At 45.4% G+C, this 15,071-nt stretch overlaps 1 pseudogene; it reads left to right on the top strand.

Moving 5' to 3' along the window:
• LOC135546597 (fatty acid CoA ligase Acsl3-like) overlaps positions 1–15,071 on the top strand; it is a 62,524-nt pseudogene continuing 47,453 nt past the window's right edge.

Genomic DNA, 15,071 nt, shown 5'->3' with positions numbered 1-15,071 from the left:
ATCATCAGACAGACGATGCGGGAATTCAATTGCAATTCGTGCAATATACCAGTATACCAAATCCGTGTATACCAAATTCGTGCAATAAAAGAACGCTTTCCCTTTCATCACTGATACACCAGGTGTTTGATTCAAGGTAAGTGTCTTGATAAACTATTATTTCTCGGTGATGCGCTTAGCGGCAGCCGGCGAGGTCCAGATGTGTTTGATTCTGTGCATCCAGCCAGTTGCTGCGCGCGGTAGGCTATGGGGCAGAGCAGAGGATGGAAGACTGAGCGTCCCGGTCACCTAGAGTAAATTGTTATCTGTAGGCTACAGATATATATTCCAGATAGGAGATAATGACTTTTTGACAAGCCTGTATCTTCTCCGCTCAACCAATTTTACTCAATTTTTAAATGATTTTCATTATCCCCGTTGCATGCTGGTTGAGTGTACAAAAATGACACACCTTGCAGATAACATCTGTCAACAGTGATCCCATTGACTTCAAATGGTCAAAAATAAGTTTCACATTGATTTTAAATAATAAATCCATAAATAATTACTTGCTGATGTGCCTTTGTTCATTATAGAATAGAACAGAATCCAAATGTTTACTGCAAATTGTATTGAATTACATTTTTATTTAGTGTATATTATATTATTGGATGTTTGTTTTGCAAGGATTTTCTGGTGTACACAATTTGTTTTTCCTAAAGCTTTGGTCAAGTGGAGGCCAGAAACGTGTCAGATTTGTTTAAACTTCCCATTCGATTGTTATATTTAGCAATTGTTGGTTCTCTTTCATTATTACAATATCAAGTTTTTTATTTAAGCTATTCACAAACAAGTATCTGAGATAGATCTCTGTTACTGGCCTCCTGGATTCATTTGAAACTTGAACATGAAAAATATGCTTAGACCAACAAGTCACGTTAAAATAAAATGGGGATTGGGACAAAAAGGGAAATGAAGCTTTTAAAACAAGCCAGACAACGGAGTGTCCACTGCAAAAGGACCATGATCATCAGACATTCAAGAGGTGAGCGAGATAAATGTGATCTGACAGGATTCTTCAAAGAACCCCTTTTAATGGATCCTCGAATAACCTTTTGGGGTAAAAAATGTTTAACTCCCACCCCTGTTATTAATGTTATTATTTGTAATAATATTAATAATAATACTCATAACAATAGTGTTATTGTGTTATCTCAGTATTTATTATGATTTTAGTGGCAAAGCAGTATAAAAAAATCTCAATATGAGAAACTCCCAGCAGAGCCCCTAGTCCAATGGGCATCTGGCATGTTGACCCAAAGACAGAATGGTTTTGCAGTGCATGGTGATGCAACAGGTTTCCTGTTTTAATCATCAGAGGTGTAGGGAGGGTGAAGTCTGTGAATCCCCAAAATAATCATTATACAGATGATTAACAAAATATGCACACAACAGTATTCATACCTTTTTTTGGTGAATGTGAATGAAAAAAACTGTTTTGATAATGGTTTTCATACACATACCTCGTCCATAATGTAGAAGCCTATGAGATATTCATTGACAAGGGAAGGGAGTAGGATGATAAATGGGATCTGCATAACATACCAATACCAATTGCCATACCTTTGTATGCCTCCTTGTCTGTATGCCTGCAGACACAGACACAAAAGTGAGCAGTTCAGTCATCTGCACCCAATACAGCTACCGTAGCCTTCAACATATTCTAATAGCCTACATATTCTTACATTTAGATGGATATTAATTGAATTGTGTCCATTTTCTGTTTTAGAAAGATCTGCACAAATATGAAAGAGTAGATGGTATCATCATAAAACAATATCAATTTAGTTCATGCAAGGGAAAATCATACCTTAAATTGAGGAGGTCTTTACATTTTTCAGTAAGTGCCTGCACCTGCTGTCCTTTCACATTCAAATCCAAATGTTTCAGTTGGGCACTTAGGTTCCTGTAAGAACCCCCTCCAACTAAGGAGGTTCCTCGATGAACCCCACCTCCTATGGGGTTCTTGGAAGAACCTTTTGAGGGCAATTTTCAGTGCTAAGAACCCTAAGGTTCTTTGAAAAACTTTAAGGATCTTAGAAGAACCGTTGTATAAGCCCTCATTTTTAGAGTGTACATTGTAGGCCTGCTCTTGCATTATGTTACTATTAGGCTAAGTCTACCTACATATCTATTGAGAAAGTCTATGGCAAATAGAAATAGGTCATTTGGCATGTCGCCCGGCTGTACTGTTGTGCGCTGCCCGACTCCAGCGGTGCCAGTCATGTTCAAATAAACTATTGTCTGTAAATACAAACAAATACATAAAACTATCGTCTGTCACATCACAATATCATGGACGATTTCTGTCAAACATCGTTGATTTACGATTATAATGTAATATCCCCAACCCTAGTATGGACACCATAATCAACATTTTGGTTGACAAAGTTTGACCTGTACCATTGACAAATGTTGTGCACTCAAGTTGTGAATATCTTGTCCACTGTTAAGCTTGTTTGTACTGCTGAAGTCATTTACTTGGCTTGTAGCAACTACAATCAAATCAGGCTGGTCTATTGGAGAGAGCTTGTACTTATACACAGAGCGTCTATTGTCTGCCAGGGATGGTCCGATGGGATATGTGCACACAGATGCACAGTTTTACGCCCTCCTCTCTTATGCCATGTTTCTGTCTGCAGTAGCTTTCTTCTGGGGAGCATTCTTCTGTGGAGCATTCTTCTGTGGAGCATTCTTCTGTGGAGCATTCTTCTGTGGAGCATTCTTCTGTGGAGAATTCTTCTGTGGAGAATTCTTCTGTGGAGCATTCTTCTGTGGAGCATTCTTCTGTGGAGCATTCTTCTGTGGAGCATTCTTCTGTGGAGCATTCTTCTTATGTAATAGGTTTCAGAGGGTTGTTCAAAGGCCAATATCATTCACCAGAGGGTATGGTTATATCTATTGGTTGAACCAGAAGTTTGAGGTCTATCAGCTTGTCAGCATGGCATATATCGGCTAAATGTCATGGTCTGCACCCCTGCATCCAGGCTAATGTATCCTACACTCAGCAGTGAGGGAGATGGCAGAGAAAGGAAGATATTATAGAGAACCTTCAGTTTCAGATTTGGCTAGTTGTTTTGGTGGTTGTCTGGTATTTTTACTGTCTGGTTGCTTGCTTCTGCTACCTCTCAGACCTTAAGAAGAAAAGATGTAGTCTGAGCCACATATCCATTCCATTGTGTGTTGTCTTATCACTTTCAGTGAAATCATGCTTACTCAAAGCTTTTCAAGTATGCTTACGCCATTATTTGGAGATGTCTGCATACATACACACGCGCACACACACACACACACACACACACACACACACAGTCTGACCCCTCCTGTGGCCGTCCTAGATGTGGCACTGTGTGGTGTGCTGGGCTACTGGCACAATGGTGACTCTGAGCTTTCTCCAGGAGGACTGCCTGTGGAGGCGAGAGGAAAGGGTGGCGTTGGTCACACAAAAGGCCCCATTCACAATCCTTTAAGGAAGCAGTGATTCACTCTTACTGCGGCCTGCCTGCCTGCCCACCAACTATGGGAGGAGGGAAGGCAAGATATTACTGAATTAATCCACTGTGTTATGGTCGTACTTCATTTCCAAAGCTTCTGCCCTGTTACACAAAGCTCAATTATTGACCAATTGTTCCCCCCCCCGATTCATTCTTGATGTTCTTTTGATTGTTCTATTGGTTGAAGCTTTATAATGGACTTAAGGCCAGGCACCACTGCCTAGTAGGGTATCCTCCCTTAATGATATCACAATCAACTTGAATGTGGACACAAATAAAACATTTTTTAATAATTCTGCCAGAAATAATTCATTAAAATATGCAAATTAGGTGATATCTCATTAAATATGAGCATATCATCAAATCCTTTTATCTGGACACAGGAAGAGGTCTGCCTAAATATCTTGGTTTCATTTTGATAAGACACTCCAGGACAGGACTTCACCGATTGTGAAGAAATATATATCATTTTCTATCAGTGAAACACTAAAGAAAGGTATGTAAAATTTATTTTTGGTGCATTTTTCGGAAGAAAATGTCATCTAGAATAAACATTTGACAACCTGTCAACAGTTCCCTATGTATAAGTCTGGAAAATACATCTAAGGATAACCGCACAACATTTATTTTGTTAATGCAGATGCTTCTGAAGCTGAGAAAAATTAGTTTGAAAATATAGTTGGGAAATGGCAGTTAAAGACAAGAATTTAGCATATCAAATGACAAACATCTATTTGGAAAACATTCTCTTTGAAATAGCCTTTTAAATTATGTGTAATTCAATGTAGTGAGCTTTGAAATCATGGATGTATGTCCATTTAAAGTGGTTACAATTCACCATTTTGATAAACTAACGAATATATACATTTTCATAACTTTTTGACATTTTGACATTTTGGAAAATACTGATATTAAAACCTGTTTGGGATAGGGGGCAGCATTTTCACGTTTGGATGAAAAGCGTGCCCAGAGTAAACTGCCTGCTACTCAGGCCCAGTTGATAATATATGCATATTATTATTAGTATTGGATAGAAAACACTCTGCTTGAATGATGTCTGTGAGTATAACAGAACACAAATGGCAGGCAAAAACCTGAGAAAAATACAACCAGGAAGTGGGAAATCTGAGGAATGTAGTTTTTCAACTCATTGCCTATCGAATATACAGTGGCTATGGAGTCTTATTGCACTTCCTAAGGCTTCCACTAGATGTCAACAGTCTTTAGAACCTTGTTTGATGCTTCTACTGTGAAGGAGGGGGGGATGGGAGCTGAATGAGTCAGAGGTCTGCCAGAGTGGCATGAGCTGATCACGCGCCTTCACGTGAGAGTTAGCTTGCATTCCGTTCCATTGCATTTCCGGAATTCTCCGGTTGGAACATTATTGAAGATTTATGATAAAAACATCCTAAAGATTGATTCTATACATTGTTTGACATGTTTCTACGAACTGTAATATGACCTTTCTTCTGAACCTTCGCCTGGACCTGCCCGCACGTCGTGAGTTTGGATTTGTGAACTGAACGCGCTAACAAAAGGAGGTATTTGGACATAAATGATGGACTTTATCGAACAAATCAAACATTTATTGTGGAACTGGGTTTCCTGGGAGTGCATTTTGATGAAGATCATCAAAGGTAAGTGAATAATTATAACACTATTTCTGACTTCTGTTGACTCCAATACGGTGGATATCTGTATGGCTTGATTTGTTGTCTGAGCGCCATACTCAGATTGTTGCATGGTTTGCTTTTTCCGTAAAGTTTAAAAAAAATCTGACACAGCAGTTGAAGAAGTTTATCTTTAATTTGGTGTATTGCACTTGTGAATGTATGAAAGTATTTTTGTATGTATGTATGAAAATATTTTGGAATTTCAGCGGAATGTTGTCGAGGGGTTCCGCTTCATAACTTTTTCACCATTTTGATAAACTAACGAATATATACATTTTATAATGTATAATTTAATAACTTTTTTGACATTTTGACATTTTGGATAATACTGATATTAATGGACCAAAAATACCTACCAAAAATACCTACAAATCTCAAAATTGATAAGTACACGCAAAATTGTCATTTTAGCCTGTTGTGCCTGCTTCTATCACAAGTGTGAGTTCCAAAACAGGGCTCGTGACCTGCAGCCTCGCCCGTCTGCTGGAGAGAGGGGGATATAGAGTGGAAGAGAGAGAGAAAGAGAGGTTTGACTTGTTAGTCAGGCCTCCTTCACCAGGTCTCCTTATGGTCTCCTTCACCAGGTCTCCTCAAGGCCTCCTTCACCAGGTATCCTCATGGCCTCCTTCTCCAGGTCTCCTCAAGGCCTCCTTCACCAGGTCTCCTCAAGGCCTCCTTCACCAGGTCTCCTCATGGCCTCCTTCACCAGGTCTCCTCATGGCCTCCTTCCCTAGGTCTCCTCAAGGCCTCCTTCACCAGGTCTCCTCATGGACTCCTTCACCAGGTCTCCTCATGGCCTCCTTCACCAGGTCTCCATATGGCCTCCTTCTTTGCCCCTTATCTCACCTTGCCTCTCTTTGCTTTGTTCTGAGTATTAGTACCCTGGGCACCTGGCACGGCTCACACATGGGTCAAGTCACGGTGTGACACAGCCTCCTCTCCTCCTCATACAACACTACCTTTGTACTATCACCTGTCACCTGTACAGTCAATCTCACTTGTGTTTTAATACCAGACAGCCCCTCCCACAGCGGTTAGCACCTTCTCCTGTGTGATGTTATAAGTCATTACCCAGTCTCAGACAGAAAAGGCATCGGTCACTCAGTGTGTTATGAACTTGAGTGAAGACCCAAAAGCGGTTTTAACAGAAAACAGAGTTCTTTAATGAAAAAACAGGAATGGCATAAATCCTCCTCCAACGTTGTCAGCGGAACAAAAAGAACGTTAGTATAGTGCAGGTGGCACCTGCCAGGCAGACTCCGACAGGACAGGACAAGGTGGAAGCAAACGAGACGACAGCTTGCTTCTGGCATCAAAAAACACAAACAAGAATCAGACACTGAAAGTAGCAGGAACAGAGAAAGAAATAGAGACCTAATCAGAGGGGAAGAGAGAACAGGTGTGAAAGAGTGAATGAGCTAGTTAGAGGAGATGTAGAACAGCTGAAGAATGAGAGACAGAGAAGGTAACCTAAAAAGACCAGCAGAGAGAGAGTGAAGAGAAAGGACAGGAACAGACATAACAAGACATGACAGTACCCCCCCCCCCACTCACCGAGCGCCTCCTGGCGCACTCGAGGAGGAAACCTGGCGGCAACGGAGGAAATCATCGATCAGCGAACGGTCCAGCACGTCCCGAGAGGGAACCCAACTCCTCTCCTCAGGACCGTACCCCTCCCAATCCACTAGGTACTGATGACCACGGCCCCGAGGGCGCATGTCCAAAATCTTACGAACCCTGTAGATGGGTGCGCCCTCGACAAGGATGGGGGGGGGACGGCGGGGGCGCGAAGAACGGGCTTAACACAGGAGACATGGAAGACCGGGTGAACGCGACGAAGATAGCGCGGGAGAAGAAGTCGCACTGCGACAGGATTAATGACCTGGGAAATACGGAACGGACCAATGAACCGCGGGGCCAACTTGCGAGAAGCTGTCTTAAGGGGAAGGTTCTGAGTGGAGAGCCATACTCTCTGACCGCAACAATATCTAGGACTCTTGGTCCTACGCTTATTAGCGGCCCTCACAGTCTGCGCCCTATTACGGCAAAGTGCCGACCTGACCCCTTCCAGGTGCGCTCGCAACGCTGGACAAAAGCCTGAGCGGAGGGGACGCAGGACTCGGCGAGCTGAGATGAGAACAGCGGAGGCTGGTACCCGAGGCTACACTGAAAAGGGGATAGACCGGTAGCAGACGAGGGAAGCGAGTTGTGGGCGTACTCTGCCCAGGGAGCTGTTCTGACCAAGACGCAGGGTTACGAAAAGAAAGACTGCGTAAAATGCGACCAACAGTCTGATTGGCCCGTTCGGCTTGACCGTTAGACTGGGGATGAAAGCCGGACGAGAGACTGACGGAAGCCCCAATCAAACGGCAAAACTCCCTCCAAAATTGAGACGTGAACTGCGGGCCTCTGTCGGAAACGACGTCAGACGGAAGGCCATGAATTCGGAAAACATTCTCGATAATGATCTGAGCCGTCTCCTTAGCAGAAGGGAGCTTATCGAGAGGAATGAAATGAGCCGCCTTAGAGAATCTATCGACAACCGTAAGAATAACTGTCTTCCCCGCTGATGAAGGCAGTCCGGTGATAAAATCTAAAGCGATGTGAGACCACGGTCGAGAGGGAATGGGAAGCGGTCTGAGACGGCCGGCAGGAGGAGAGTTCCCAGATTTAGTCTGCGCGCAGACCGAACAAGCGGCGACAAATCGACGCGCGTCACGTTCCCGAGTGGGCCACCAGAAACGCTGGCGAATGGAAGCGAGCGTACCCCGAACGCCGGGGTGGCCGGCTAACTTGGCAGAGTGGGCCCACTGAAGAACGGCCGGACGAGTAGGAACGGGAACGAACAGAAGGTTCCTAGGACAAGCTCGCGGCGACGGAGTGTGAGCGAGTGCTTGCTTTACCTGCCTCTCAATTCCCCAGACAGTCAACCCGACAACACGCCCGTCAGGAAGAATCCCCTCGGGGTCGGTGGAGACCTCAGAAGAACTGAAGAGACGAGATAAAGCATCAGGCTTGGTGTTTTTGAGCCCGGACGATAAGAAATAACAAACTCGAAACGAGCGAAAAACAGAGCCCAACGAGCCTGACGCGCATTAAGTCGTTTGGCTGAACGGATGTACTCAAGGTTCCTATGGTCAGTCCAAACGACAAAAGGAACGGTCGCCCCCTCCAACCACTGTCGCCATTCGCCTAGGGCTAAGCGGATGGCGAGCAGTTCGCGATTACCAACATCATAGTTACGTTCTGACGGCGATAAGCGATGAGAGAAAACGCGCAAGGATGGACCTTGCCGTCAGAGAGAGAGCGCTGAGAAAGAATGGCTCCCACGCCCACCTCTGACGCGTCAACCTCAACAACAAACTGGCTAGAGATGTCAGGTGTAACAAGAATAGGAGCGGATGTAAAACGATTCTTAAGAAGATCAAAAGCTCCCTGGGCGGAAACGGACCACTTAAAGCACGTCTTAACAGAAGTAAGGGCTGTGAGGGGAGCTGCCACCTGACCGAAATTACGGATGAAACGACGATAGAAATTAGCGAAGCCCAGAAAGCGCTGCAGCTCGACGCGTGACTTAGGAACGGGCCAATCAATGACAGCCTGGACCTTAGCGGGATCCATCTTAATGCCCTCAGCGGAAATAACGGAACCGAGAAAAGGGACAGAGGCGGCATGAAAAATGCACTTCTCAGCCTTCACATAAAGACAGTTCTCCAAAAGGCGCTGGAGGACGCGTCGCACGTGCTGAACATGAATCGAGAGAGACGGAGAAAAAATCAGGATATCATCCATGTAAACGAAAACAAAAATGTTCAGCATGTCTCTCAGGACGTCGTTAACTAGTGCCTGAAAGACAGCTGGAGCGTTAACGAGGCCGAAAGGAAGAACCCGGTATTCAAAGTGCCCTAACGGAGTGTTAAACGCCGTCTTCCACTCGTCCCCCTCCCTGATGCGCACGAGATGGTAGGCGTTACGAAGGTCCAATTTGGTGAAAAACCTGGCTCCCTGCAGGATCTCGAAGGCTGAAGACATAAGAGGAAGCGGATAACGATTCTTAACTGTTATGTCATTCAGCCCTCGATAATCCACGCATGGGCGCAGGGACCCGTCCTTCTTCTGAACAAAAAAAAACCCCGCTCCGGCGGGAGAGGAGGAGGAGACAATGGTACCGGCGTTGAGCGAAACCGACAAATAATCCTCGAGAGCCTTACGTTCGGGAGCCGACAGAGAGTATAATCTACCCCGGGGGGTAGTTCCCGGAAGGAGATCAATACTACAGTCATACGACCGGTGTGGAGGGAGAGAAGTGGCCTTGGAACGACTGAACACCGTGCGCAGATCGTGATACTCCTCCGGCACCCCTGTCAAATCGCCAGGCTCCTCCTGTGAAGTAGAGACAGAGGAAACAGGAGGGATAGCAGACATTAAACAGGTTACATGACAAGAAACATTCCAGGATAGGATAGTATTACTAGACCAATTAATAGAAGGGTTATGGCGCACTAGCCAGGGATGACCCAAAACAACAGGTGTAAAAGGTGAACGAAAAATTAAAAAAGAAATGGTTTCGCTATGATTACCAGAGACAGTGAGGGTTAAAGGCAGCGTCTCACGCTGAATCTTGGGGAGAGAACTACCATCTAAAGCGAACAAGGCCGTGGGCTCCCTAACTGTCTGAGAGGAATGTCATGTTCCCGAGCCCAGGTCTCGTCCATAAAACAGCCCTCCGCCCCAGAGTCTATCAAGGCACTGCAGGAAGCAGATGAACCGGGCCAGCGGAGATGGACCGGAAAAGTAGTGCGTGATCCAGAAGGAGAGGCCTGAGTAGTTGCGCTCACCAGTAGCCCTCCTCTTACTGATGAGCTCTGGCTTTTACTGGACATGAGGTGACAAAATGACCAGCGGAGCCGCAGTAGAGACAGAGGCGATTGGTGATTCTCCGTTCCTTCTCCTTGGCCGAGATGCGGATACCCCCCAGCTGCATAGGCTCAGCATCCGAGCCGGCGGAGGAGGGTGGCAGTGATGCGGCAGGTGGCAGTGATGTGGAGAGGGGAGCAGCGGAGAACGCAAGCTCCTTTCCTCGAGCTCGGCGACGAAGATCAAACCGTCGCTCTATGCGAATAGCGAGAGCTATTAAGGAGTCCAGACTGGAAGGAACCTCCCGGGAGAGGATCTCGTCCTTAACCTCGACGAGGAGACCCTCCAGAAAACGAGCGAGCAAAGCCGGCTCGTTCCAGTCACTTGAGGCAGCGAGAGTGCGAAACTCAATAGAATAATCCGTTATGGATCGATTCCCCTGACATAGGGAAGACAGGGCCCTGGAAGCCTCCTCCCCAAAAACAGAACGGTCAAAAACCCGTATCATCTCCTCCTTAAAGTCTTGATACTGGTTAATACACTCAGCCCTCGCCTCCCAGACTGCCGTGCCCCACTCACGCGCCCGTCCGGTAAGGAGAGAAATGACGTAGGCGATGCGGGCTGCGCTCCTGGAGTAAGTGTTGGGCTGGAGAGAGAACACCACATCACACTGAGTGAGGAATGAGCGGCACTCAGTGGGCTCCCCAGAGTAACACGGCGGGTTGTTGATCCTGGGCTCCGGAGACTCGGAAACCCTGGAAGTGGGCGGTGGATCGAGGTGGAGTTGGTGAACCTGTCTTGTGAGGTCGGAGACTTGGACGGCCAGGGTTTCAACGGCATGTCGAGCAGCAGACAATTCCTCCTCGTGTCTGCCTAGCATCGCTCCCTGGATCTCGACGGCGGAGTGAAAAGGGTCCGGAGCCGCTGGGTCCATTCTTGGTCTGATTCTTCTGTTATGAACTTGAGTGAAGACCCAAAAGCGGTTTTAACAGAAAACAGAGTTCTTTAATGAAAAAACAGGAATGGCATAAATCCTCCTCCAACGTTGTCAGCGGAACAAAAAGAACGTTAGTATAGTGCAGGTGGCACCTGCCAGGCAGACTCCGACAGGACAGGACAAGGTGGAAGCAAACGAGACGACAGCTTGCTTCTGGCATCAAAAAACACAAACAAGAATCAGACACTGAAAGTAGCAGGAACAGAGAAAGAAATAGAGACCTAATCAGAGGGGGAAGAGAGAACAGGTGTGAAAGAGTGAATGAGCTAGTTAGAGGAGATGTAGAACAGCTGAAGAATGAGAGACAGAGAAGGTAACCTAAAAAGACCAGCAGAGAGAGAGAGAGTGAAGAGAAAGGACAGGAACAGACATAACAAGACATGACACAGTGTATCCAACCACTGGAACAGTCACACATGAAAGAAGTTTAATCATCCATTTTATTGCTAGCTAGACAAATATTACAAAAATAACAGAAGTGTGGTCAAAGTTATGAGTTCGAATGCCATGGTGCAAACAGTTAATGTTTTATCGGTCATGTTTTGTTTATTCTTCACTCCCTGATTGGGATAGTTCACTTTAGCCTAATAATTCTTCACGTCAGCTGCCGTGCTTTTGACCTTGGGTTCCAGTGACAGCCCAGATTACTCCAACAAACCCATGAGACAACACCAGCAAACTCCAAGAATCCCAAACACTACTCGAACAAACTCATTAGACTACTCCAAAAAACTCCAACAAACCACAAGACTATTCTAACAATCACCAAGAAACCCCAAGACTACAACAACAAACCCCAAGACAACTTCAAGAACCCCCAATACTACACCAACAAACTCCAAGAAACCCCAAGACTACTCCAACAAACTCCAAGAAATTCAAAGACTACACCTATTAAACTCCAAGAAAATCAAATACTACACCAACAAACTCCAAGAAACCTAAAGGCTACTCCTATAAATTCCAAGAAAACCAAATACGACACCTATAAACTCCAAGACTACTTCAACAAACTCCAACAAACCCAGATTGTGTGTGTTCCCACGTGTCCATAGAGAAAGAACAGGAAACTGAGACCCGGGCATTAACTTCAGCAGTGTATCGGTCCAGTACAGTGTCTGTAAGTGACATCTGACACTGCTAGGTGTGCTGGGTAATTGTACAGCACAGAGGGAGGATGATGGGAGTTGCTGGCAGAGCTCTGCTGTCACACTGGGTTATTCCTGAGCCTTTATGAAGCATTTTGGAATGTCATACTGCTGGAGAGGAGTTGAAGATGAGCAGCTTTCTCTTTTTTTTCTCTTTTTTTTCACCCCTTTTTCTCCCCAATTTCGTGGTATCCAATTGTTTTAGTAGCTACTATCTTGTCTCATCGCTACAACTCCCGTACGGGCTCGGGAGAGACGAAGGTTGAAAGTCATGCCTCCTCCGATACACAACCCAACCAAGTCGCACTGCTTCTTTACACAGCGCCATCCAACCCGGAAGCCAGCCGCACCAATGTGTCGGAGGAAACACCGTTCACCTGGCAACCTTGGTTAGCGCGCACTGCGCCCGGTCCGCCACAGGAGTCGCTGGTGCGCGATGAGACAAGGACATCCCTACCTGCCAAACCCTCCCTAACCCGGACGACGCTAGGCCAATTGTACGTTGCCCCACGGCCGGTTACGACAGAGCCTGGGCGCGAACCCAGAATCTCTGATGGCACAGCTGGCGCTGCACTGCGCCACCCGGGAGGCATGAGCAGCTTTCTCATATGAATAATGGATAACTGCTGCTAAAATAGTCTGCCGTGGTCTAGGTTTAATTCAGTGGAAGTGTGAGTGTGCGTGTATGTTGGTAGGGTTTATTGTTTGTTTGTATTTCTCAGTTGAAACAGAGACAGAGAGTTACAGTGTGAGTTTGAGCAGCAGGCCAATGTTATTGGTCAGTGGCTAGGGAAATTAACTAGAAAATGTTCAGTCTTTAGCCTCTCTGGGGGAACCATCAGAGATGGCCATGGAGAGGGAGGAGGAGCATGGCTTCCAGTTCCATGGACAGTTACCCATCTCTACCATCCTCACGAGTTGGAGGTACAGTGGGGCAAAAAAGTATTTAGTCAGCCACCAATTGTGCAAGTTCTCCCACTTAAAAAGATGAGAGAGGCCTGCAATTTTCATCATAGTTTCACTTAAACTATGACAGACAAAATTAGGAGAAAAAAATCCAGAAAATCACATTGTAGGATTTTTAATGAATTTATTTGCAAATTATGGTGGAAAATAAGTATTTGGTCAATAACAAAAGTTTATCTCAATACTTTGTTATATACCCTTTGTTGGCAACGACAGAGGTCAAATGTTTCTGTAAGTCTTCACAAGGTTTTCACACACTGTTGCTGGTATTTTGGCCCATTCCTCCATGCAGATCTCCTCTGGAGCAGTGATGTTTTGGGGCTGTTGCTGGGCAACACGGACTTTCAACTCCCCCCAAAGATTTTCTATGGGATTGAGATCTGGAGACTGGCTAGGCCACTCCAGGACCTTGAAATGCTTCTTACGAAGCCACTCCTTCGTTGCCCGGGCGGTGTGTTTGGGATCATTGTCATGTTGAAAGACCCAGCCACGTTTCATCTTCAATGCCCTTGTTGATGGAAGGAGGTTTTCACTCAAAATCTCACGATACTTGGCCCCATTCATTCTTTTCTTTACACGGATCAGTCGTCCTGGTCCCTTTGCAGAAAAACAGCCCCAAAGCATGATGTTTCCACCCCCATGCTTCACAGTAGGTATGGTGTTCTTTGGATGCAACTCAGCATTCTTTGTCCTCCAAACACGACGAGTTGAGTTTTTACCAAAAAGTTATATTTTGGTTTCATATGACCATATGACATTCTCCCAATCCTCTTCTGGATCATCCAAATGCTCTCTAGCAAACTTCAGACGGGCCTGGACATGTACTGGCTTAAGCAGGGGGACACGTCTGGCACTGCAGGATTTGATTCCCTGGCGGCATAGTGTGTTACTGATGGTAGGCTTTGTTACTTTGGTCCCAGCTTTCTGCAGGTCATTCACTAGATCCCCCCATGTGGTTCTGGGATTTTTGCTCACCGTTCTTGTGATCATTATGACCCCACGGGGTGAGATCTTGCGTGGAGCCCCAGATCGAGGGAGATTATCAGTGGTCTTGTATGTCTTCCATTTCCTAATAATTGCTCCCACAGTTGATTTCTTCAAACCAAGCTCCTTACCTATAGCAGATTCAGTCTTCCCAGCCTGGTGCAGGTCTACAATTTTGTTTCTGGTGTCCTTTGACAGCTCTTTGGTCTTGGCCATAGTGGAGTTTGGAGTGTGACTGTTTGAGGTTGTGGACAGGTGTCTTTTATACTGATAACAAGTTCAAACAGGTGCCATTAATACAGGTAACGAGTGGAGGACAGAGGAGCCCCTTAAAGAAAAAGTTACAGGTCTGTGAAAGCCAGAAATCTTGCTTGTTTGTAGGTGACCAAATACTTACTTTCCACCATAATTTGCAAATAAATTCATTAAAAATCCTACAATGTGATTTCCTGGATTTTTTTTCTCATTTTGTCTGTCATAGTTGAAGTGTACCTATGATGAAAATTACAGGCCTCTCTCATCTTTTTAAGTGGGAGAACTTGTACAATTGGTGGCTGACTAAATACTTTTTTGCCACACTGTAGCTATCGTCATCCCTGTTAACACACACACACACACATAACATAGCCTATTTCACAGACATAATCCTCGCGTCACACACAGATTCCCTTTCAGTGAAGTATTAACAAACATCTGTTTTAAATCTGGGATACAGTAGTAGCGCACCTTTCACCCAGTTGAGGATTTGTGTTGAAATCCATTCTGAGTTAACATGACTCAGTGTCAGCCCCCTCTTTTCTTACTTCCTCACCCCCTCCTTGCCCTCTCTTTCCCATTCTTTCTTTCTTTCTTTCTTTCTTTCTCTCTCTCTCTCTCTCTCTCTCCCTTTATTTCTCTCTCTCTCACTCTCTTT

Source organism: Oncorhynchus masou, chromosome 9, assembly GCF_036934945.1.
Source record: "Oncorhynchus masou masou isolate Uvic2021 chromosome 9, UVic_Omas_1.1, whole genome shotgun sequence".
NCBI lineage: Eukaryota > Metazoa > Chordata > Actinopteri > Salmoniformes > Salmonidae > Oncorhynchus > Oncorhynchus masou.
Note: the sequence above shows the minus strand (reverse complement) of the source record. Positions and strands in the feature narration are given on the sequence as shown.